The following is a 26,305-nucleotide window of genomic DNA, read 5'->3' on the forward strand; positions in this document are numbered from 1 at the left end:
ATTTTATACATCCAAATGCTCTGTCAGTATCTTTCGTTTGCAGTCATGTTGGAGCCAAACCCTCAATAGCTTGTTCAGGCAAGAGGGGCAATGCAAAGAACACCAAACTGGGAAAGGGTTGGTTGTACAGTAATGCTGGTGGGTTGCAACTCATACATCCCCACACCTTCTCAAACAGCCCACCAAGGTATTTGAAATGACTTGTTTGAGGTAAAAAAATCGCTTTTTGAATCTTTGTGGTTACGTAAGGGTTGAACTTGCAAAATGCATGTTTTTGCAACTAGAACATATTTCAAGCAAAGAGTTCATTGTGTACTCACCCTCATTTTGACCCTTGCTGTTAATGCAGGGTCAGAACGCTCTTGGATTTCATTAAAAATATCTTAATTTGTGTTCTGAAGATGAATGAAGATCTTAGGGTTTGGAACGACATGAGAGTAATTAATGACAGAATTTTTATTTTTGGATGAACCATCCCTTTAAATTGTACATGCCTGTGAGGTATTTTCTTTAAAAGCTGCAATACTGACATACATAAACAGGTTCAGCTATGTCTAAAGGGTCAAAGGTCACCGCTCAGCGCCAGACCTTAACATCCCAACACAATAGGCACTTAACAAATGGGCCGGGAGGGAAAGTTGACTACTTTCAGTGTCAGAAGATGGATCTCAGAATCCTACAGTCATTGTTGGAAAGGGTTCAAATGCACAAAAATGCTGAAGAACCAAAGAATAAGTGGGACCTGAAGGATTTTTCTGAAGAACAGCGGGCAGCAAACAAACAAACAAAAAACACAGCTGTGGATCATTCAGGTAACAACACACTATTAAGAATCAAGCGTATGTAAACTTTTGAACAGGGGAATTTTTATAAATGTAACTATTGTTTTATCTTGTGGATTATATGTAAACGTCTTTTATGTGAAATATCTTATTCAGGTCAAAACTAAATAAAAAAATAACATGCATTTTGTATGATCCCTGTTATTTTAATAAAATAATTAACATTAACTTGTGAGGTATTTTCTTTAAAAGCTGCAGTACTGACAGACATAAACAGGTTCAGCTATGTCTAAAGGGTCAAAGGTCACCGCTCAGCACCAGACCTTAACACAACAGGCACTTAACAAATGGGCCGGGAGGGAAAGTTGACTTCTTTACACACATATTACAACTTTGGCTATAAAAGCACGAGGGAAGAGAGTCAGTCCAGTCGTAACTGCCAAACTGACTTCCAAACATTACTATTATGCGACATGTCTGAGAGAGCTGCACCAAAAAGGAAGAACTATTGCTGGATTTATTAATACCCACATTGTTTTTAAAAGATATTGTTAAAATACCATACTGTTGAAAATCCTGGCACTGGTTGGTTATGTCTGCACTCCCTACATCGGAGGTTTTATGAGTGGTTGAAATGGAACGCTTCATTACTAATGATACAATATTATACTTCGTTTTCTCGTTCTCTTGCCTCGTCTTGTCTTTTCCTTTCTTTAATAGTGTGGTTGAATGGATCTTCATTATAATGGAAAGAACTGTTTTAAACTAATGAATAGAGAACCAACAGTTATTACAGTCATTTCAGAATAAGTGTTTTTGTACTACGTTTATACCACACAGAGGATCAAAAATAATAATAATAATATGTTTGTTTGGTTTTGGGGATAAATGTCTCTTATGATATCTAATATGCTAAAGGAAAAACAGTAATACTACTTTATCTGTTTTAATATATTTGTTTTTAATGTACATTATTCATGTTATTCATGTTTATATATCACATGATCTTTCAGATGTCATTCTAATATGCTGATATGGTGCTCAAGAAATATGTAGTATTAATGTTGTAAAAAGCTGTGCTGCTTAATTTTTATTTATTTATTTGTGCGAGTCTTTGTGTGTAAACTGTGATACATTTTTTATCAGGATTGAAAAATGTGCAAAATGTTAATTATTTTCCCAAAATAAGAGGGATCGTACAAAATACATATTTTTTATTCAGTACTGACCTTAATAAGATATTTCACATAAAAGACATTTACATAATCCACAAGAGAAAATAATAGTTGAATTTATCAAAATTGCCCCGTTCAAAAGTTTACATACACTTGATTCTTAATACTGTGTTGTTACCTGAATGATCCACAGCTTTTTTTTTTTTTTTTTTTTTTTTTTTTTTTTTTGTTTGTTTGTTTTATCATGAGTCCCTTGTTTGTCCTGAACAGTTAAACTGCCCACTGTTCTTCAGAAAAATCATTCAAGACCCACAAATTCTTTGGTTTCTCAGCATTTTTGTGCATTTGAACCCTTTCCAACAATGACTGTATGATTTTGAGATACACCTTTTCACACTGAGGACAACTGAGGGACACATATGCAACTATTACAGAAGTTTCAAATGCTCACTGGTGCTCCAGAAGGTAAAACAGTGCATTAAGAGCCCAGGGGGTGAAAACTTTTTGAACTTAAAGTTCAGGGTAAATTGAACATATTTTGCCTTCTGAGAATCTTCTTCTGAGTATCTTCTGTAGTTTCTGAAGCGTAGTACTACATGATAAAAATATGATTTTTAGGCAGAATAGGAAAAATTTACACATCTTCATTCTGTTCAAAAGTTTTCACCCCCTGGGCTTTTAATGCATTTGGTTTCCTGCTGGAGCATCAGGAGCAATTTGAACCTGTTGCATATGAGTCCCTCAGTTGTCCTCTTGTGTTAGAAGATGGATCTCAAAATCATACAGTCATTGTTGGAAAGGGTTCAAATGCATAAACATGCTGAAGAACCACAGAATTTGTGGGACCTGAAGGATTTTTCTGAAGAACAGCGGGCAGTAAACAAACAAACAAACCAAAAACACAGCTGTGGATCATTCAGGTAACAACACAGTATTAAGAATCAAGCATATGTAAACTTTTAAACAGGGTCATTTTTATAAATTCAACTATTATTTTCTCTTGTGGACTATATGTAAATATCTTTTATGTGAAATATCTTATTCAGGTCAATACTAAATAAAAAATAACATGTATTTTGTATGATCCCTTTTATTTTGTTAAAATAATTAACATATTGCATATTCTGCAAGGTGTATGTAAACTTTTGACCTCAACTGTATATCTCTATATCATTATATATATTTATATTATTCAAAACTAAAAAAAAAAAAAGGAGATATTGTAGTTTAAGGAGCTTGAGCAGAAAACCAAGGTTTTTTGACCGGACTATTACTGTAATACATTTATCTTGTTTATCCCATGCCCTTAAGTATGTTATGCTTTGTGAAACCACATCCTGCATTTTTTGGCCTTAGTTCCTGTCTTTAATTCCATTTTCAGCTTCAGCTGTAGCAGCTCCATATGATAGGGCATAAACAACACAACTCTATCACACCATCCATTAAACAAACCCAGTTAGTTTGGATGTTACAACATGAAGCACATTTTTAGATTTCTCAAAACATTTGTATTGCATACTTGAAACTGTTTATTCCAAAGAATACAGCTTCTGTCTCTGCAAGCAGATGTGTGCATTTCTAAACAAATAATAAAACATCTACTCTATCACTTAAAATAATTCAAATACTAAGTTAGGCAGTTAATTGCATTTTCATTTAGCAGAAGCATCATTTGTATTGTGAGAATGGAGTTTTGACTTGCTGCCAAGAAATACTTACAGTAAGTTGTGAAAATGGAGCCCAATAAATAGATAAACCAACTCATATTTTATCATTTCAAAGCTGACATGGAGAGTAAACAGAAAAACAAAATATATCATCACGCACAAATCTGTCTGTCCCATGGAAGCCTTCAGATAGAAGATTGTGAGCAGCTGTCAGGAGATATTTTGGCATTATTAATCACATGCTGGAGAATACAAATACTTGAAGTGAAGAAAATACTTTGGGGAGACACTGAACACATGAAATGTCCAAAGGTTTATCCATCACCGCTTTCAGTAATTTAGATTCACGTAGAGTTGTTTTTCATGATGTTTTGCCATCTTCTGTTGGTTTCCTTCCATCTTTGTCATGAACAGGAACTATCTTCACTTTAGCAGCCTCTTTCACTGACACAGGATGACCATCTAGCATGAGGAATCGTCAAACTCTTCATCCTGGTCCTGAGAGGTTCAAAACTATCTGAATTTCTCAACACATAATAATGGAATGATTGTGTAGACAGCGCCGTCTGAATCTGCAATCCAATACGTAACTTTTGGATCCATGGACGCAAGGATTTTTCCAAGAAAAGTCATCTCAATTTATTTAAGTTCTATGATGGATCCAAAATGTGGAGCTTTTGGATTTGCAGATGTTACCATCTCCTGTGTTTGTCAGAGATCTTAACATTTGTCTTCACAACAAACATGGCAAAGCCACTTAACATTATGTACTTATCTCAGAGCTTTTAACATTTCAAATAGTTGTAGTAAATGCAAGATCCTCTTATCTTACCAATTAAAAGACCATTTGACTTTTGCATACACACTTGAGCTTTGAGCTGAGTGGCCATAAAATGTCAAATAATTGGGTTTCCAGATGCTGTAAGTTTCCAGTCCAATGCTAATAGATTCTGCACAAACATAATAGTCAAAATATGGCGTAGCATAATATGTAACAGCCCAAACACTGAGAAATTTGTTTGATTTTTATTGGAGACTGGGAGTTGGCTGGCACATTGTTTATATTTGAATGCTGTCCAAAACGGCACAGCTGTCACACAATCTAAAATTTTGCTGATGTTTAGAGACTTAAATCTGTCAAAATATATTGTGTCAAGATGTTAAAACTCCTCCGCTAAAAATGCTGTAATGATATAAGTACAGAATAATTGATGACAGGACGTTGAATTATTAGAAAATAATGCATGTTATGCATTATTTTCTAATAATTCAATGGACCAGGTAAGGTAGCTTTTATTTGTCCCCTTGGGGAAACTGATTTGCATCGTTATCAGCAGACATTTCATCAATCTAACAAACAACATAAAACAACTTGACACATCATAACCCTCTCACATAAAACAAAAACAACAACAATAAGATAAAATGACAGACCAGCTGACTTCATGGTGCTTTGCTACTATTTAGAAGTCTTCTTGCCAGTGGAATAAAAGAAAACCTTGTCCTGTTTTTTGATACCAGAGCGAAACGATATATTCGCCCAGATGGCAATAGATTGAATGAGGAGCTGAGTGTGTGTTTTGAATCAGCCACAATGGCATTGTAGAGCCCAACAGTTTACTAGCTGTAGTTACTACTAACTGACCCACTTATACTACAGTTACCACACCTCAAATATTGTTCAGAAGTTGTATTTAAAGATATCAGTCAGGTTTTTGTCCTTAAAGCGCTCTTGTGAGCAAAATTAATTTCTTACGCATTCCACCCAACACTGTTGCTAATTCCAAAATGTGGAATGTGGAAGAGAGAGACAGAGAGAGTCGTTTAATGTTGTTGTTTACTATATTTATTTCTTTGTTTTTTTTTTTTTTTTGCTGCTGTAGGCTGTAAGAACATTTGAAATGACTGAAATCGTTTGGCGTAGTGATTTGAACACCTATCTGAAACTACTGTCCACTTTATTCTCCCCGAAAGAGTGGGCGTGGCCATCTGTAAATTTATGGGCTTCCAGTCGTGTTCAGGTATGGACCTTTTTCACAAGCCTGTGATGACGCGTTCCAACGGTTCAGCGTCATCATAAATCCTTTAAAGTTTTTTATATTTTGATTTTAAAAAAAAATATGTATGCACATTTATAACACTATACTTTGTATTATATCACCTTTTCATCAAGTTACAAAAAAAAAAAAAATAGTTAACGCTATGCGAGGGTGTTTCTAATGCCGCGTCTATAGGAGGGACCGTAAATTTGACATTGTTCTCTCTTCTGACTATCGATATCAGTCTGGCTCATTTTTTTTCTTTGATTGAAAGTCGTGAAAACACTATCGTGTAGTTTTTCTTTTGCTATTTGAGCAAATGGGAATGCAAAAAATATATTTGTGGTACTCTCCCATTCACGCCCTTACAAAAATGTCCAGTGGTAATCCTGTGGTACTGCAACAGTACAACATAAATTTACCACACAACAAATGAGCATAGCTAAATATGACAGGATTACCACAGCACTTTCTGTTGTACAGTATCACAAGAATTTACCATTAGATGGCATATGTTGTTTTTCTGTTGTTCTTCTGTGGTAATACCAACACAAGCTATATATGACAGGATTACCATAGCACTTTTCTGCTGTACAGTATCACAAGAATTTACCATTAGATGGCATATGTTGTTTTTCTGTTGTTTTTTTGTATGGTAATACAAAAGTATTGAAACAGAGATAATAATGATAGAATTACTACAGCACTTTTTGTTGTACACTATCACAGGAATATCCTGTAGTACTTTACCTTCTTGGGCTCATTTATAAAATGCTTATAACATATGTACACCTCTCTTCCAGCTGTAAAATCTGTAAATTGCAAGTGATTATGAAAATGTATGCAGCTAAATGGTTTCAGATTACCACCTTAGAACGACATCAACGTCAAAATCATTTACTTTAGAATAGCAAGCGGCAAGAATGGCTTAAATTTCCAAAAACCTTCTGCACTCAATAATCAAAAGTGCATACATCTGTTTTCATGTTAAAGACCATTTTTACAAATATTAATGTTGCTGTGACTTTAGTGTACACACATTGTGTGTCAAATCTGTGCATGTACACACTTTATATATATATATATATATATATATATATATATATATATATAATATATATATATATATATAATCTTACGCAAAATGCCATAACTCTTCATATATTACTCGATGACATTTCAAAGCAGCAGGTGGCGGTAACGAGCTTCATGCGCTGGTTTACCAAACATGCGCCAAATCTAACGCCATTGGAGAAGCCCCCGCGTGGTGAAGGCGCCGGCGGGAATCGAATCTTGAGGAAAATGCTGACTGAATCTGCAGCAGGTTGGATCTGTGTTCTTAACTTTTCGACGACAATCATCACTGGTCTCAAAGTAAGTGTTTAATATATATTTTAAATGTGTTTTAAGAAGGCTTTTGAAAAAAATGTGGCCGTTTCTAGTCTTCTTATGGAGTAATTGTAAGACTTGCCATGGTATAACGTTACTGTAAACACGGTTATATTCGGTGAAAGGAATACTGCTATGAAATTGTATGCCGTTTTAAAGGGGAAATATGAATTACTAAATACCATATAGTCGCCCAAAGGTCGTGTTGTATGTGTATTAGAGCGCAAATATGAGCGACGAGTGAACGGTCTTTACTTGAAAGAGCCATGAGGCGAAACTGCTAGAAAACTTTTTATATAACGTTACTCAAATAACGTTAAACGACGTAAATTTTAGTTTGGTCCAGTTAATGTATAATGCCTTTGTTCTCGTGTTTACCAGACCAGAAACGTATAACCTTAGCAGCAGCTTCTCTTCTATTTACTCTGTCATTTATAAGGCGGGATCCATTACTAGAGCGCTGCAGTTTTACTGTACTGTACTGCATTACTGTACATTCACAGTAACAGGAGTGACACGTAAAAGTGGCACATACATTTGTAAATTCAATTGAAATGGTCTGTTTTGATGTTTGATACTGCAAATAGGTATTTCTTAGTTTAATTCATTTATTATTCTATATATATCACGCTGGTGTTTGTAGTGCAGATATAGTTTTATCCTAGATTGCCTGTAGTAGCTATTGAAGCAGAAGTCCATGTTGTAAAATTAAGATGTGTATATATATATATATATATATATACATTTGTGGCAGGTCTACATAGTAATGAACTGTACTGTAAGGAATTCAGATTGAATGGTTTTGATGGAGGATTAAACTTTGACATTTTCTTTTCCTTCAGGTTAGGTTCCAGCATGATTTGGCAGTGTAAGTTGTGTCACATGATCCTTCAGAAATCATTCTAATATACTTTTTTTTTTTTTTTTTTTTTAATAATGTTAATAAAGTTTCAGCTTTGCTCCACAGCAGTAAATTACATTTTAAGATGTATTTTACAAACAGTTTAAACAGTTATTTTAAAACTTTTTGATGCTATTAGTGTTTTTAGTTTTTACTGTATTTTTCAGCACATAAATGCAGCCTTGGTGAGCTGAAGAGTCTTCTTTGTGAACATTTACAAATTGTAATGTTTACAAACTAGACAAGTACTGTATGTCATTATGTGAGTGATGTAATAAATAATGTTTAGTTTCTTACACAGACCAATTGTTTTGTTTCAGAAGACCTCACTACATCGCCAAACACCAGTGAACCACCAAGGGTGTTAGTGACCAAGGGATCATGGGTCTTTAGTGTTTTACTAAAGAAAGTAAGTTTCTAACTTTTATTTAAGGAACTGGGCTTTTTTAGGCTTTGAGTTTGTATTATTGGTGTCTGGTTTCTGGGTGTTTAAATTTAATGTACAATGATCATGTAAAGTTTTGCTCATAAGTTTACATACCCCTTGCAGAATACGCAAAATGTTAGTTTTATACGATTTTATAAAAAGTAATAGGGATCATGAAGATTGCATGTTATTTTTTTTATTTAGTACTGACCTGAATATTTCACAAAACAGATGTTTATTTAAACTCCACAGGACCAAATAATGACTGAATTTACAAAAATGACTCCATTCAAAAGTTTACATACCCTTGTATCTTAATACTGTGTGCGGTTTCCTGGATGATCCATGACTGTTTTTATGTTTTGTGGTAGTTAATTATTTCTTTGTTTGTCCTGAGCAGTTCAGCTGCCTGCTCTTCTTAAGAAAAATCCTCCTGCACATTATTTGGTTTTCCAGCAGCATATTTGAACCCATTTCAAAAGTGAATGTATGATTTTGAGATCCATCTTTTCCAGCTGAGGACAATTGGGGAACTAATTCATAACTATTAAAAAAAAAAGATGAGAACATTCACTGATGCTCAAGAAAGCAGCACAATACATTAAGAACCTTTGAATTGGATGATCAGGGTAAATTGTACTTACATTGTCTTTTGGGAGAGATGTAAATATTTATGTACCTTGTGAAGTGCAATACTAAATGGAGGGGAAAAAATATGCAAACAAGAAAAATGTAGACATTCAAAACATTCCAGTTCAAAAGTTTACACCCCCCTGGCTCTTAATGCATTGTGTTGCCTACTATTACAAAAGGTGAAAACATTTACTGATACTTATGTATGAGTCCCTCAATTGTTCTCATTGTTAAATAGATGGATCTCAAAATCATACAGTCACATTTGGAAAGTGTTAAAATATGTAGAAGATGTTGGAAAACCAAATAATGTGCAGGAGCTGGAGGATTTTTCTGAAGAACAGCAGGCAGATGAACTGCTCAGGACAAACAAGGAACTTAAGATAAAAGATAAAAAAGATAAAAACAGTTGTGAATCATCCAGGAAATGACACCCAGTGTTGAGATTCAAGGGTATGTAAACTTTTGCACGTGGTCATTTAAATTAGATATTATTTTGTCTTGTGGAGTATATAAACATCTGTAGTGTTCAATAATTTATTCCTAATCCTACCCAATACCTAAACTTAACAACTAACTTACTAACTATTAATAAGCAGCAAATTAGGAATTTATTGAGGGAAAAGTTGTAGTTAATAGTGAATACATTTACCCAATTCTAAAGTGTTACCGTAAATAGGGATGGGTACCGAAACCCGGTACTTAATCGGTCCCGGTGCCTAATTATAAAAGACCGAAGTATCGATAAGCTCTGACGTTAACGGTTCTGCTGTCGGTACTGGAGAATTTTTAAAAATAAATTTCCTATTTATTATTGCTAAATAAACATTACCTTACCTGACCAGCCTTTTGTAATTTGCGATAATATTCGTTATTCGCCTGCACTGCAGTTATTTGCAATCTCATGCACGAAATGTAGTCTGTTCCGCAGTACACAGAGCTCGCGCACACACGAGAGAGCTCGCGCTTATGGAGTGACAATGGTGGAGAGAGCCAAACGATCCAAAGCAGTGGTTCCCAAACTGGGGGGCGCGACCCCTGGGGTGGGGCGCGGCAAAGCTAGTGTACAGCCGATTTTTATAGAAATTCGAAAATGATAAACGGCTGAAAATATCTCCCGCGCAGTCCGGAAGTATTCAGCGCACACCAATTAATGTGTTAAGCTCTGCTCAATATTCCGCTCTATGAATGTGCGCTCCGTTGAGTTCCTCACGGCCCATATGAATGCTCCACTCGTGTACCGCTTATGCTCAACGGAAATACAAAGACCGCACAAATAACGCGCGGACAGAAAATTTCTATGTATACTCGTTCCTGTTTGCAATAGCGTCGCATACTATGGCTGTAACATGCTGTAGTACTGCTGTACTGGACAACGCTGGTAAAATGACGCTACCCTCTCGTGACGGTATGCTCTGATCACATGAACTGATAATAATTGCTTTGTAGGACTATACATTATTTTTATAATTAGTCAAAAAAAAAAAAAGTTATATCTGATTCTCTGTTTCATAGAACTGAATAAAATGTTTTTTATTCAGTATATTTTTTTTATTCAGTAATATTGAGTTAAATTAAAAAGTCTAACAAAACAACTATATTAATTAATAAAATAATAAATAATTATTACAAAGCAGTTTCAGCCAAGAATTTTCATTTCGGTACATCTCTAGATTTTTATGAAAAAATAAACATTTTCAGGGTGATACAAGACCCCACTGCGAAATTATCTTGCAAAAAATAGTACATAGTAAAGTGACTAGTTACAAGTGACTAGTTCCATGTTTAGTTTTTTTCAGTAAGTTGTCACACACTGAATTTTAATTATTACATTTCAAATAAATCCTTCTCAAGTTGTGTTTATGTTTATGTGTAAATGCGGGCGTGGGGCTTGAATTTTTTTATTCTGCAAAAGGCCCGGCAGAAAAAGTTTGGAAACCACTGCTTTAAATCATTGTATATTCATTTACAAGAAAATTGTGTTTATTTATTTGTTTTACAATCATTGGTTTTGTTTGTGTAATAGATATTTGCTCAAACATTGGTGTTTGCTAAGCTATAGATAATTATTTTACATTTAAAAAATAAAGTGTTATTTCTGTTCTCAATTTGTTTCGTTTTTTTAATGAAAAAACACAACAAAAAGTACCGATAAAAGTACCGTTAAAGTACCGAATCGATAAGTGGTATCGATAGAAGTAGTAATACCGTTAAAACCTTAATGATACCCATCCCTAACCGTAAATGTATGAGCATTTCAGTTATATATATGAAATTTTCATCAGCATTCAGAATGGGATTTGTCTCTTTGATTAATATGAAGTGGGCCATTTTTCTTTAAATGTTCTAAATAGCAAACATTCCAGGATTTTTCTCCATACAGTGGATTTTAATGGTGGTCAGCAGACTGAAGATTAAAAATGCAGTTTAAATGCAGCTTTTAGACCCAGATGAGTCCTCTGCAATCTGACTTTGCTGCAGCTTGGAACCTTTGCATTATTGACACACTATTGTCCTATTTAATACTGTAAAGTTGCTTTGACACAATCTGTTGTGTAAATAACGCGCTGTATAAATAACATGATATTAGACTTGATATTGGTTAGTTGGTTATTAATTTCTGTTTATATCTCTCTCTTATTTATTCAGGAGGAGTCTGGTGAACCAGATCTTGGAGATGTTCTGGGGATAGTTTGCTAGATCTCTTCCACTAGCATGCTATTATTACAGCTTCAAGTGAGGGTTTTTTGCCCAGACCCCTGTAAAACCAGGCCTGGGCTTGGCTAAACGCTCCAAACTACAACACAGCTGACATCAGGGATTCTCATCTTTTGAATGAGTGACACTTGTTTGCACAATTACTGTCTGCTCTAATTTTTTGGCATTGTATATGCACCCAGCCTTATCACTAACAGCAGTTATTGAATGTAAACCTGTAAAAAGAAATAATTTTGTAAAATATTTGCATTTTGTCATTTTACTGTTGCTGCTGTCTTGTCATTTTTAGTTTGAAGCCAGATATCCTTGTACACATTGCCTTTACAGGTTTTCCTTGATATAACACATTTACTTGACTCTTGTTAGTGATGAGGCTAGGCAATTTAGGGCAAAAAAGCTTTTGTTTTAAAGGGTTAAAAAGACTTATATTTCATTTATCGAGATGTACCAAAATACATCTGCATTTGATGTTCAATGAAATGCTTTTGCATTTTGAGGTTGTAAAAGTTTTGTGGTGTTGTGGAAAATGTTTAAACTCTGCAGTGTGTAGAAATTAATTTTCCACAATTAACAATATATTGTTGTATTTTAAATATTAATTTTCACTGTGTTAAATGGAAGCGGTTAAGAAAATTCTGTTCAATAAAAGTCATTAAGTTTTTTTTGAGATACTTGTACTCAATGTTTTTAAGGCTTATCAGGGTTTACAGTGTACCCTCACTTGAAAGGTTAAAGGAATACCACAGAATACTCCGAAAATATAACAATTAAGGGCCACAGGTTTATTACAGGATAGTCCTAGTATTACTGCAGAAATATGACTATTATAACACAAGAATATTACAGCAATATTACATACTGTACAACACAGAATCCTGTGGTAAATACTACAGAAATGTGAAAGTAATACCACACGTTACCGCAAAAATATTACAGGAATATTACATACTGTACAACAAAATTCTGTGGTAAAATGTCCCAAAAAACAACACAATAGTACACAATTAGATGTGGTACTTTTGATGTATTATCATATGGAATACCACAGGACATTTTTGTAAGGGACTGCTCTTGGGTTTTACCCAACTATGTCAAATTCCACTATGAGAAACCCGGAAATGTGAGAAAGGTCCATTATTAGCTGTACAAAACAGCTGCTTGATATTGCAAATTGGTAAGTCTAACTGTACCAGAGATAGTCTTACTATTGGGAGATAAGAGGGTTTTTATTACTTAGGCTACTATTGGGGAAAGCATAACAGTCAATATGGATCACAGCTTTATAACCAATCACATTGCAGCCTTGACATCATTTAATTTCAGTCAGAGTTGTGCGCCACTCAGTCGCCGTTTACAGATACTATAGAATGAATTGAATTTGAAGTGCCATAAACTGAATCCCACCTGTCGGTAAGTCTGTGACTTCTGTTATAAAACTGTGTTTTTTTCAAAGTAAACTCTATAGTTAAAATGTATTGTTTAGTGTAAACATGTTGAAGATTAGCAGATAGCCCTGTTGAAAAATCTAGCATATGCTGGTTAGGTATGTTTTGAAGCATGGCTGCTTTTTTGAGCTGGTTTAAGCTGGTCCTTAGCTGGTCATGTGCTGGTCCTAAGATGGTCCTGAGCAGGAGCTAGTTGCTTAGCACATGACTAGCTAAGAACCATCTTAAACCATGTCATGACCAGTTAAGGACCAGCTCAAACCAGCAGCCATGCTTCAGAGCATACTTAACCAGCATATGCTGTTTTTTTTCAACAGGGAGGCTGTCGATTCATTAGATGAGCTGTTTATTCAGCGTAGTGAAGCCTCTCTTCCATTGACGTCCATTCAAAGAAAATCTGGTCTCCTTTCCCACGTACTGCCAGACCGGAAGCGTTAGCTTTAGCCGTTATGCTTTTTCGGCTAATGGTTGCGGACTTGTAAAGCATCTTTCCTTTATGAGGCAGATAAGAATTTTGTGTTCAGAAAAAAGGCGGATAGTGGCTAATGAGTGTTGAAGAATAAGGTAGCTATACATTTCCCAGAAAATAACTGCAGATTTAAGCATTCAACAGCCCCGTAATCATAAATAATACTTTTGAGAATGAATATATGCAATGTCTATTGATAGTAAAGATGTATTTTTTATAAAATAAATGTTGGAAAACCTTTTTTTAACAGTGGTAAATAATTTAACAGTAGTGCAGTCTTGGAGAAGCTCAGGAGAAGAAATATGTCAGAAAATCTCATTTGCAGGGTATCCCAACGAGGCGCATGATGTTTATGGCTGTATTTGGCTAAAATATAACAGGCAAGAGGCCAAAACTCTAAGTAAAATTGACATTACACAGAAATGAAGCACATTTCCCCTCATGAACTGTGGTTAAGAGGCCATTCTTCCACAATAAACTTGCATGGAAACATTTAAGGACAAACTCCAGACAGTTACAAGCAGCAATGAGATATGGAAGGAAAATTTAAAGGACTCGCCTGTTTTATACCTTTGCTTAAATACTCTATAGCATAATTGTTTTTTCCCTTATAGTAGTTTCTGCAGTTTTGGTGACCTGTTTGAATCAGCCTGCTGTGAAATTCTTCTTTAGTACATTGTAGAGTTCAAAGTGTCACGTTATGATGTAAGTGTCTAGTTGTGACACCAGAGAATGGTCTTTTCCAACGGAACACAACCACACACATGGTTTGTATGAAAAACACATTTCCTGTGTTCTCTTTTAAATAATGTCCACGTGTTGCCTAAGGATAAAAAATATTATTTTTAGTGTGGTCTTGCATGGACAGAGGCACCCATGACAATATTATATAACATGTATATAATCTTTTCTATTATTCTTTGATAACTCTTTGATATTTCAGCAGCACATATTTTGCACTGTATATAGATATTATGGAATGTTAGACAATGTTCTGGCAATGTTCTCTCAAAATTATGAAAAGACATTCTTCTAGTTAATAGAACGTTTATTTAGAGTTATCTAATCTATAATAATATTCTCAAAATGTTAGCACAAAAATATTATTTATACATACTTTTTTAATATATACATTTGAGATCAAAAGTTTACATGCACCTTGCAGAATCTGCAAAATGTAATTATTTTACCAAAATAAGAGGCATCATACAAAATGCATGTTATGTTTTATTAACTGCTGACCTGAATAAGATATTTAACATAAAATACATGTGCATATAGTCCAAAAGAGAAAATAATAGTTATATTAATAAAAATGACCCTGTTCAAAAGTTTACATACGCTTGATTCTTAATACTGAATGATCCATAGCTGTTTTTTAAGTGATAGTTGTTCATGAGTCCCTGGTTTGTCCTGAACAGTTAAACTGCCCACTGTTCTTCTGAAAAATCCTTCAGGGCCCACAAGTTCTTTGGTTTTTCAGCATTTTTGTGTATTTGAAACCTTTCCAAAAATGACTGAATGATTTTGAGATCCATTTTTTTTCACACTCATATGGAACTATTACAGAAGGTTCAAACGCTCAATGATGCTCCAGAAGGAAAAACAATGCATTAAGAGCCAGGGAGTGTAAACTTTCAAACAGAATGAAGATGTGCACATTTTTCTTATTTTGCCTAAATATCATATTTTTTCATTTAGTACTGCCCTTCAGAAGCTACAGAAGATACTTACATGTTTCCCAGAAGACAAAATAAGTTAAATTAACCTGATCTTCAAATTCAAAAAGTTTTCACCCCCACGACCCCCTTAATGCATCATGTTTCCTTCTGAAGCATTAGTGAGCGTTTGAACCTTCTGTAATTGTGGTTGCATATGAGTTCCTCAGCTGGTCTCAGTGTGAAAAGATGGATCTCAAAATCACACAGTCATTGTTGGAAAGGGTTCAAATAGACAAAAATGCTGGAAACCAAAAATATGTGAGACCTGAAGGATTTTTCTGAAGAACAGCAGGCAGTTTACTGTTCAGAGCAAACATGGGACTCATGAACAATTATCAATAAACAAAACAAAACAAAAACACAGCTGTGAATCATTCACTTTTGAATGGGGTCATTTTTATAAATTGAGCTATTATTTTCTCTTGTGGACTATATGTAAACCTCTTTCATGTGAAATATCTTATTCAGGTCAGTACTAAAAAAATAACATGCATTTTGTATTATCATTATTATTTTGGTAAAATAATTAACATTTGCATGTAAACTTTTGACTTCAACCGTATTTGTCGATAATGACCAGCTAAATGCTTCAAAATGTCTATTCATATAGGTGTAGCTTTGATGCATTTGTTATCTGAAAGTCCTGTATGGGTGTAGCCTGCTGCACGCGAGGTACTTGTTTCATAATGTTGTAACCTGGAGGACATTCACCTGGCACCTGCCAGAACACATTTACAACAGCAGACTTGGCTTTTAATCCATTGCCAGTATTTACAAACTGATCACAAACAGAAGCGAAAGCCACTAAACGAAATATATAAGCTCCGCTGTGTCCCATGCAGTTGGGAGATCAGACAGCCTCCAGATGGTATTTGGGAAACTACATCAAAACCACATGATGTATTATAGTGATATAATTCTTGGAAGAAAACATTTTTATCGGTTCCTGATGGATAGTTGCCATTGCATTACATAAGTTGTAGTGTGATTGATTTCAGTCGGCAAAAATCTGTCACTGGCATCATTCCATTTAAATCAGGTATTAATTAGGTCTAGTATTTATTATTCGTGTATTATTCATTTGATAATTTATTTGTTTGTTTGTTTGAATTGTCATAAATGTGTATTGTCTGGTAAATCAGCACATTCTTAGACACTCAAAAATGTTTGATATCCTAAGTAATATACTGTGTACTAATATATTTGGACAGATATCACCTAAATGGAATGCAAATGTCTCAAGATGTTTTTGATGGTGCAGAATAAATGTCTCCCCGGGCATTTGATTCTGCGTTAAAATGAATGTTGTGCCTTTAATTGATGTGATATGTTTAAAAAAAAAGACAATGGATGAAGGCCGTATATTTTCCACTGAATTGGAGCCAGATATACATCACTTTTACTATATCTTCCTGCCACATGCATGGCTTTACAGTACGTATACTCAATGATTTTAACTGTAAACTTCAAAGAAACAGGGTCTTAAGGATTCAAGCCCTAAAGCAGGATTTCCCCACACAAATCACCTCAAGTATACAGATAAAATGTCAGACTAAACTACTTTCAGGCTCTTAATACATAATTTGAGACAAATCTGCAGTCATTTGTTTCAATGAGTCAACATACTCAGACTACTGCATCACCTGATGTAATGTATTTTTCATTAATACTTCACTTTCAAAGGGTTAGGTCACCCCAGAATTAAAATTAAGACCTTCATTCATTTTTGGAATGCAAATTAAGATATTTTTGATTAAATCCAAGAGCTTTTTGACTCTGCATAGCCATAGACATGAACGCAACTCACGCATTCAAGGCTTAGAAATGCCGTAAGGACATCATTAAAATAGTACGTGTTATCAAAGGTTCAACCGTAATTTTATGAAGTTATGAGAACACTTTTTGTGTAGGCGTAGGCGTAAGCTCTGAAGCAGAGACAGCAAAACAAAACACCAGTCACAAATTAGAAGTACAAAATGAGGATCAGTGTTGCTAACTTCTTTCAATGGAAAGTAACTAAACCCCGCTTGAAATTACGTCATACGCTAATTAGAATGTTCATGACATCAGTGTGTAGCGTTGCCACATAAAAGGGTTTTATTATAACTGTATTTCATTAGATGTGTGAAAGGGCCATGCAGTTGTGTTAAAACTTTCTTCTGGTTCGTTTGTATCCCATAAGCATTGATGCATCGTATTGGACTTTTGTCTTACGTCTTTTATTTTGATACTGTGTATACGCAAGCAAGTTCATTTTATTACGTACACACTTATATAAATCATATCGTCACACCAGTAGGGGGGGTATCGGGTACTAGGACGGCGTTCACGATCCCCGTCGAAGAAGCAGAACGGGCGTGGAGACGGCGTTTGCCTAGGCCGTCGTACTGTCTTGCCTCTCTGGGCTCACATACAGCATTTTAATGCAGCCAAATTCTTAATTAAATGGTTTTCATAGATGTATTTCATAGATATATTTATGTATTTTCCTGTTTCTGTTGTCAGACAACCGAAGTCAGTACCCCAGACCCTCAGAAGCTAACAAGTTTTGTCTCTAAGTTGGCAACACTAATGAGGATTTGTTAAAAAAATGTTGGAGGATTTCCATATAAGCCAAGGGGAGACAAAACTTGGTTCTTGCGAGACTAGCTGCAACGATTCCTCAGTTCTATTCAAGTATTCGATTTAAAGGGGTCACCGGATGTTAAGTTCACTTTTACATGTTATTTGAACATTAATGTGTGTTGGCAGTGTATGTACAAATCTTCCCTATAATGATAAAAATCCATGCAGTGGTTTTTAATTAATCTGTAAAAATAATATCCCCTTTTTCAGATCGAGCCATTCTCAGATGCCTGTTGTTGTGGCATCACACCAACAGAGGCCGCTCCCAACATAGTTGATTGACATGAGCTCTTACCTTAGATCAGTTGTAACAGGTCGCCCTCTTTGTTTTAATGCCGGAGCAGGGATGTAAGTTAGACAAGAAATATCTCCGATTGAGCAATTGAGGTGTTGTGTTGCTGGATGTAATAATGAACATAGTGGTCGTCATTTACTCCCGACATCTGAGCTGCTGAAGATGCAGTGGATTACGTTTGTTTGTGAAGGGAATGCACCTCCCGATCTACATATATCTGTCTATGTTTGCTCGAATCATTCGTGATCCAGGTTCACTTACAGCAGAAGTGAGTATAAGGTTTTTTTTTTTTATTAATCTTTGCGATCGTCTTTCCTAATAATGTGCTAGTTAGCAAGTTTAGCGGCTAAATGCGGCTAAAGTAAACAGGCTCGTCTCTCCACAGAGAGAAGAGAGGGGCGGGGAGAGCAGAGCTCATTTGCATTTAAAGCAGCCTCAACCAGAATGAGATGATTTTTGCAGAGCTGATTTTGGCAAGGTACAAATGGTGTTGTTTTACACCACCATTGAGAATTTTTAACCAAAGTATACTTTTCATTAAGACCCTAAGGAATCATATCAACTTGTGGAAAATGGGCATCCGATGACCCCTTTAAAAATCGTCAATTGCATTTTGCCCATGTCAAGTAATTGCTAAATTGCTAAACCCATTTAAAAGTCATAATGCTATTAACAATTCACAATCGTTACGATTCAATTAAATAAATCTATGCGCTTTAAATATTTACATGCATGTAGGTTACGTACATTAGTTCTGTTGTTTATAATACATTATGTATTTGCTTTTACTTGCTTTTGACACTTTATTTGAACTAATTATTATTGCCTCATTGCTATTATTTATGTATTTCAGGTCATTTTAAAGGCTGTTGTTCACTTAGGTCTATTTTTATTACTACAAAAAAAATGAAATATAATTATCTGATTACTCGATTCATTGTCAGAATAATCGCCACATTACTCAATTACCAAAATAACTGTTAGTGACAGCCCTATGTGAGACTATATCATATATGACTACGCCTACGTCCTACGTCATCTACGTCTCTCGTGAACGCGTGTACGACAGTTAACGGAGGCTAGAGATTATGGTTTATAAAGTTGTAAATATACATATTTTTCTTACACAAATGCATTGATTCACTTCTGAAGGCCTTTATTCACCCCCGGAGCCATGTGAAGTACCTTTTATGATGGATGGATGCACTTTATAGGACTTCAAAATCTCAGCACCCATTCACTGCCATTATAAAGCTTGGAAGGATCATTTTTAAATGTAACTCAGATTGTATTTGTCTAAAAGAAGAAAGTCATATACACCTATCCCTTTAACATTTTTGGGTGAACCATCCCTTTAACATTTTAAGGTCATTAAATACATTTATTTAATGAGACAAAATTGGCACGCAAGCTTTTTAAAGTTCTGTGAACTTAACGTGTGGTACCGTCAATCAAGCACTTACATATGCCATCCCAACCAGCTGTGCTGGATTTTGTCACGAGATTCATTACTTAGTCTGAAGGATGGAGCCTGTCAGAGAGATAGAGCAGATGTCACAGACACTTGGCCCTTGCTGCCAAACTCTTGTCCTCCTCATTTTTTAAGATTGTGTGCATATGTTCGGAAAAGAAAGTGGAAGGATCCCCTGAAGGTCAGCTACTGGGAAAGGGCTTCCTTTGCCAAATTCTAATGGCTTTTCCACATGTCAGGGTGACGAATTAATTTTTAGCACTCCACTCTTTAGCAGGACATTAGCCAGATGCTGACGAATATCATCACACACGCGGTTTATGCTGATCTTACATGATACCTCATTTATTCTCGTTGAATGATGGCAATGTTTTGACATCCATAGAGACTGTGGTCACATTCGTTAACTGGATGATTCTGACATGACAACACTAAACCCAGAGATCAGTAACGTTTTTTTAAAGCATCAGATTTGAGACAGCATTTGCAAACATTGTCTGAAACCCAGCTACAGTTCTTAATAAATTGTGCAGGGACTCCGTGATTTCTGTACTTGCACATAGAATGTTTGCTATGCAAGCCCTAGAATGATTTATTGTGTGAAAGCAATACAAACTGAGCAATATAAGTTAGCAGTCAAGTTGTAAAATACACCTATGTTTTCATTTTATTGATTCATTTCATTTTATTTAGTGAATCTTGACATTTTGTTATGCCTAGCAGTCCACGGGTAAAATATGTATATGCTAATTTTATTTTATTTTATTTTGTTCAATGAACCTTAACATAAGTTACCCCTAGCAGTCCAGGGGTAAAATACACCTATGATTTTATTTTATGTTTTATTTTATTCTGGGGTATAATACACAAATTCATTTCATTTAATTTAGTGAACTTTTACATTAGTTAAGCCTACAAGCCCAGTGTTAAAATACACCTATGATTTTTTTAAATTATATTTTATTCAGGGGTAAAAAACTCCTATTGTGATTGAACTGAATTGAATTGAACTAAACTGAATTGAATTTAGTGAATTTTAACATTAGTTAAGCCTACAAGCCCAGGGTTAAAATACCTATGATTCATTTTATTTTATTTTTAATTTAATGAAACTTAACATAAGTTAACCCTAGATGTCCAGGGGTAAAATATGCCTATGATTTTATTTTATTTTATTTTATTTTATTTTATTTTATTTATTCAGGGGTGCAATACACCTACTATAATTTAATTTAATTTAATTTAATTTAATTATAACATTACTTCAGCCTAGAAGCCCAGGGATAAAATACATCTATGATTTGATTTAATTCAGGGGTATAATACACCTGTTGTGATTTAATTTAAATCAATTTAATTCAATTTAATTTCTTTTAATTTTATTTAATTTAGTCCAGGGATTAAATACACCTAAGGAATTATTTTATTTTATTTTAGTAACACATTTTATTTTATTTAAAAGAGAACTATTTTGATTGATTTAATTAAGTAAACTTTAACATTAGTTAACCCAATAAGTCCAGAGTTAAAATGCACATTATATTTTATTTTATTTTTTATTATTTAAAATACACCTATTTTTAATTTAATTTACTTTGATTTAATTTAATTTAATTTAATTTAATTTAACATTAGTTTAGCCTAGAAGCCCAAGGTTAAAATACACCTAAGGAATATTTTTATATATATATAAGGAACACATTTTTATATAATAATATTTAAGCAATAGGGATCAAATCACCTTCATTCAAATATGTGTTTTGATGCATGTTTTTTTAATGCTCAGTGTCTCTAAACGAGTGAGTCTATGTATCAGTGAGTCTCTTTCAGATAAAACAATAATTCAGCATTATCCAAGGAATCTGTGAAAAGTCACACAAATGATAAACATTCAAGAGGCGGCTACAAAAGTATTGTTTATTTTGGTTCAAACAACTATGGCATAACAGTATTTGCAGGCAGAGACAAAAATCCTGTCCAAAAGTCACACACAGACAAATTATATCAAGCTGAGTACACACAGCACCATCATGCATTTAATCACGCAAGTTACTCAAGTACTAATTTAAGTGCAGATTTGTTATTTTGATTTTCTAATCCAGTTTAGGGTTAGGGTTTTGGTTGTAGCTGTAGCTGCCCGCAAGATGTTTGAAACGATTTGTCAGGATTAGCGTGACATCTTTTTAAACAACCTTTTACCAATCACTCTCCAGTATTAGTGTTGTTCCGCTGTCTTAAACACCTTGTCGTAAACTCCTCCCCATCACTGGTTGTGGTTTAGTGTTGTGGGAACAGTTAAGCCACGTAGATGGGGATCCCTATGTTTCTTGAGGCCAGGTTTCCACTACAGCATATGTGTCATGCAACTGAAGGCCAGCTGCCTGTAAAAACACACTGCTCTTCCAAGTCTTTGTCCCTCCACTGATCCGTCAACAGCAACACTGCCTGGAGAACAACACAAGCATTTCTTTAATGTAATACATATACGCAGATCTTGAATAAATTAATTTGGTCTAATAATTAAAGGCTAAAGAGAAACTTATATAACAGGAAAACAGACTGGATGATGACCGTCATTAATTTTTCCGTCCGGAAAAGGGAACAGAAAATTCACAAAACAGATGTCTTTTCTGAAGCATTCCATAACTTTCACGATGATATGACTGCCTCTGACAGTATAAAGTCTGTTTGAAGCACAACAACCAAAATGAGATCACTTGGATTTACTATTTTTTTATATTTTATGCGGTGACTGTTCAGTAAAAATAGTAAATAAAGTTACATAGCCAGACCATGTCAAATTGAAAATCTCTAAATTCTCAGTGGATTTAATGAGTAAAGCATGTACTCGTGTCACACTGTGTTTACAATGATATTGGTTGCAGTCTGGCTTGGGTCATGTACTGATCCTATTCCCAATCTCCCTCAAGTTTTCTGTCATTCTTCTTCTGAGAACAGTAAAAAAATACATAAATATTTTTAAGCAATATCACACGAACAAGAGTATGATGTGATAACACCAGCTGTGCTGATCTCAGATCAACAGCACAGTACGAGTCTGATTATACAACAGTTCAATAAACGGTTAGTTAACACGGAGTAACCTCAATTTTATTTAACTCAGACATTTAGCACTTACTTGCCACTGTACATCATCCTTCTTGTCACAGCAGAATGAAACATTGTGCTTCTCCAAACATCACACGTAGGCTACCTGAATGAATCAATGTTTCGAAGAAATCGGCTAGATTAATAATTTGATGACTAGCTCATGTATCGTTCCTGAATGAATCAGTTATCTTCAACAAACCAATTGCGTTAAAGATTCAGTAAATCACTCATACTAGTTTGTTTCTGAATAAAACTCTGAGTTGAATGAATCGGTTGAATGAATGACTTAATGACTCGCTCATTTGTCGCCACCTGTTGGCAACACAATGTAACTTTCAGATAGAGTCACTAAATATCCCTAACCTTTAAAGGGGTCATTGAATGCCCATTTTCCACAAGTTGATATGATTCTTTAGGGTCTTAATGAAAAGTCTATAATATATTTTGGTTAAAAATTCTCAGTGGTTGTGTAAAACAGCACCCTTTTTACCTTGCCAAAATCTGCAAAAATCATCCCATTCTGGTCGAGGCTGCTTTAAATGCAAATGAGCTCTGCTCGCCCCGCCCCTCTCTACTCTCTGTGGAGTGACGAGCCTGTTTACTTTAGCCGCGTTTAGCTGCTAAACTTGCTAACTAGCACATTATTAGGAAAGGCGATCGCAAAGATTCATAAAAAAACCCTTATACTCACTTCTGCTGTAAGTGAAGCTGGATCACGAATGATTCGCGCGAACATAGACGGATATATGTAGATCGGGAGGCGCTATTTTTAGAGACCACTGGTGCCAATGGTTTTACGATCTACTTAGGGAAACGCAGCCCTGGTCTGTCTGGAATACCCAAGAACATGCAAAAATAACGTGAAACGTCACAGTGTGGTTGGATATATTCACTCTAGGATATCAAATTTTAGCTGTTTCTGCTTCAAAGGTAACACGGATTGCAACAGCCTTAAAATAAATAAAAGTTCCAAATAGGGGTTTTTACAGCGATTCTATCTGTACCTTATTTTTCCCGTAACACCATGTCGTAACTACACACGACACAACGCCTTGACACACAATAAATGGTATAATTTCCATGTTATTCAGAGATCTGTCCTAACTAGCCATGACAGCGACACGCAGAATTTCTATTTTAGAAACCGTTTAAGAGGTAAATTAAATTAAGAGGTAAATTTTACAGGTCTGGCTTCCGGTCTCATCCGCTTCCAGCTGTTTTTAGCTGTACAAAACAGCTTGTTTTGCTGCTTGATATTACAAACTGGTGTTTCTTACCATATTATTTTAATGTGTTATCTTAATTTTGAGCACAGTGGTTTGCAGTAGGGCTGTGCAAATAATCGGATGCGATTATCATGCATATTTCTGATAATGAACACGATATTGCGTAGCTTGTCAGTGAACTACGGCTCTGGGGTGCGTTTCCCGTCAACAACGTAACTCGCTGATTAACCTCCATAGTACGATGCATTGTTGTGGAAACGAACTAAGCAGTCACGACTGTTTCCTGAACGCGGTCGCATCTCTTTCGTTTAAACCACATTAGTTCAACAATGCAGGGCCGTTGTTAATGACGTCACCGAGTAATAACTCATGTTGTTTAACTGATTAAAGATCTCTAAAATGCAGCTATATTGAATATGGCACCTGATGACTAATTTACTATTTTTTGTTCCCTGTCATTTCGCTTTATTTGAAGTTTGATTCATCGTGGTTTCCCTCTTACGTCATACTCCAGGATTCCCTGGATGGCATTTATGCGCATGCGCGCTATTTAAAAACAGCACTTACAGAGTTTATATCTCACAATTCTGAGAAAAGGTCAGAATTGTCAAATAAAAAGTTTTGTATTTTTAAATCAGTGGTGAAAACAGGCTTCCATATTTCAGTGAACAGTTCTTCAAAGAACCATTGTTTGTGAATAATATTCTAAAATTCGAAAGAACCTTTTTCCACTAAAGAACCCTTAATGGAACGGAAAGGGTTCATCATGGATGTTAAACGCTCTTCATAGAACCATCAATGTCAATAAATAACATTTATTTTCAAGAGTGAATTATGGTCTGTACAGCTTGAGGCATTCTTGTATTTGTGCTAGCTTGATTCATTTTATAAAACTAATAGAATTCTATGTGTATGCCAAGAGGCACAGTGTTATTTCAAAGCACGGGCTGTATGCCAGCGGCCTGTTATACTGTATTCTGATGGGTTTAAAAAAAAAAAAAAAAACGCTGGCACATGTTTGAAAACAAGTTTACATTGGCCCAACAGCCTCAGTGGCACAAGAGTGGCAATGTTTTGAGCCAAGAAACAAATCCCAGTAACACATCCCAAGATTAAGAGTTTTGAAACTTAAAAACACATTAGAGTAAACGTACCACTTGCAAAATGCATCGAACAGCACATAATTTAAATTTGTCCAGTAAATGTACTGAATGCATTAATTATTATTATTAATTAATTTAGAATTATATTATAATAAATGATAACTATATTCCATTAAATAATTACATATAATTACATTATTCTAATTATAATAAATTAAATATATATTTTGTGCCTATATATATATAGTTTATAATTACATATTATAAAAGAGTTATTCTATATATGTAACTATTTTGTAATATGTAATTACAAACTCTCGCCATGTGTGCTACCTTCAGGGATGTTCAGTTTGATTTCATTATAAGATATTTTTCTTGCAGGTCTAAAATGTCGGTAAATTACCCCTTACTATTTCTCCAATTTGTGAATGTTGACGTAAAGGTGAAATTAACCTAACAGAAGAAATCATTCTTCATAACAACACAGGTTATTGGAAAAAAATGACAGAAATTACCATTGCGATGTTCTGAATGTATTCATCTGTGAACATTTAAAGGAGTAGTTCACCCACAAATTAGCATTCTGTCATCTCATGCTTTCTTTCATGTAATTTCTTGGAACAAAAAATGTGATTTTTTTTTTTTTTTTTTTTTTTTTTTGAGGGGGGCTGGGGCTGTCAACCTCCAAAATGACTGGAAAAGGACCACAAAGGTTTATATATTCTATATACTATATTCCAAATCTTCTGAAGCCAGTAGCTTTGTGTGACAAACTGCTTAAAATGTATATTCCACAGAAAGATAAAACTCGTGAAGGTCTGGAATGACATGAGGGAGAGTAAATATTTCATTAGAAAAGACATTTCATTTTTCCTTTTTAAGCTTACAGTCGATCATGTGACTGAACAGATGATGGACAGATCATTAGCAGTCGCTCAACCTTTTGTTTTAAGTTCGAGATGGAGATAATGTAAAGAAACCACCTTCGTATTTTTACAAGAGCTTGAACTGAACATTTGACCTCATCTTTGAATATTTGAATAATGTCAAGTGAGCCAGTGAGTCACTGGGGCTACATTAAAACTTCCATATTTGTACAGCACGTATA

General features: G+C 34.8%; 1 protein-coding gene and 2 long non-coding RNA genes across 3 annotated transcripts in view; 1 reads left to right on the top strand and 2 right to left on the bottom strand.

The window, feature by feature from the left end:
• The window catches only part of c4 (complement component 4), a 360,913-nt gene that overhangs the window by 318,127 nt on the left and 16,481 nt on the right, over positions 1–26,305 (bottom strand). The window lies entirely within an intron of this gene.
• Positions 6,936–8,486, top strand: LOC127177404 (uncharacterized). The gene is made up of 3 exons (XR_007829219.1): positions 6,936–7,037; positions 7,895–7,920; positions 8,274–8,486. It is a non-coding gene; the product is annotated as an uncharacterized LOC127177404 (long non-coding RNA).
• LOC127177407 (uncharacterized) lies at positions 21,661–22,973 on the bottom strand. Its single transcript, XR_007829221.1, has 2 exons — positions 22,897–22,973; positions 21,661–22,202 (listed from the first exon to the last, which is right to left on the bottom strand). It is a non-coding gene; the product is annotated as an uncharacterized LOC127177407 (long non-coding RNA).

This window comes from Labeo rohita, chromosome 15 (assembly GCF_022985175.1).
Source record: "Labeo rohita strain BAU-BD-2019 chromosome 15, IGBB_LRoh.1.0, whole genome shotgun sequence".
NCBI lineage: Eukaryota > Metazoa > Chordata > Actinopteri > Cypriniformes > Cyprinidae > Labeo > Labeo rohita.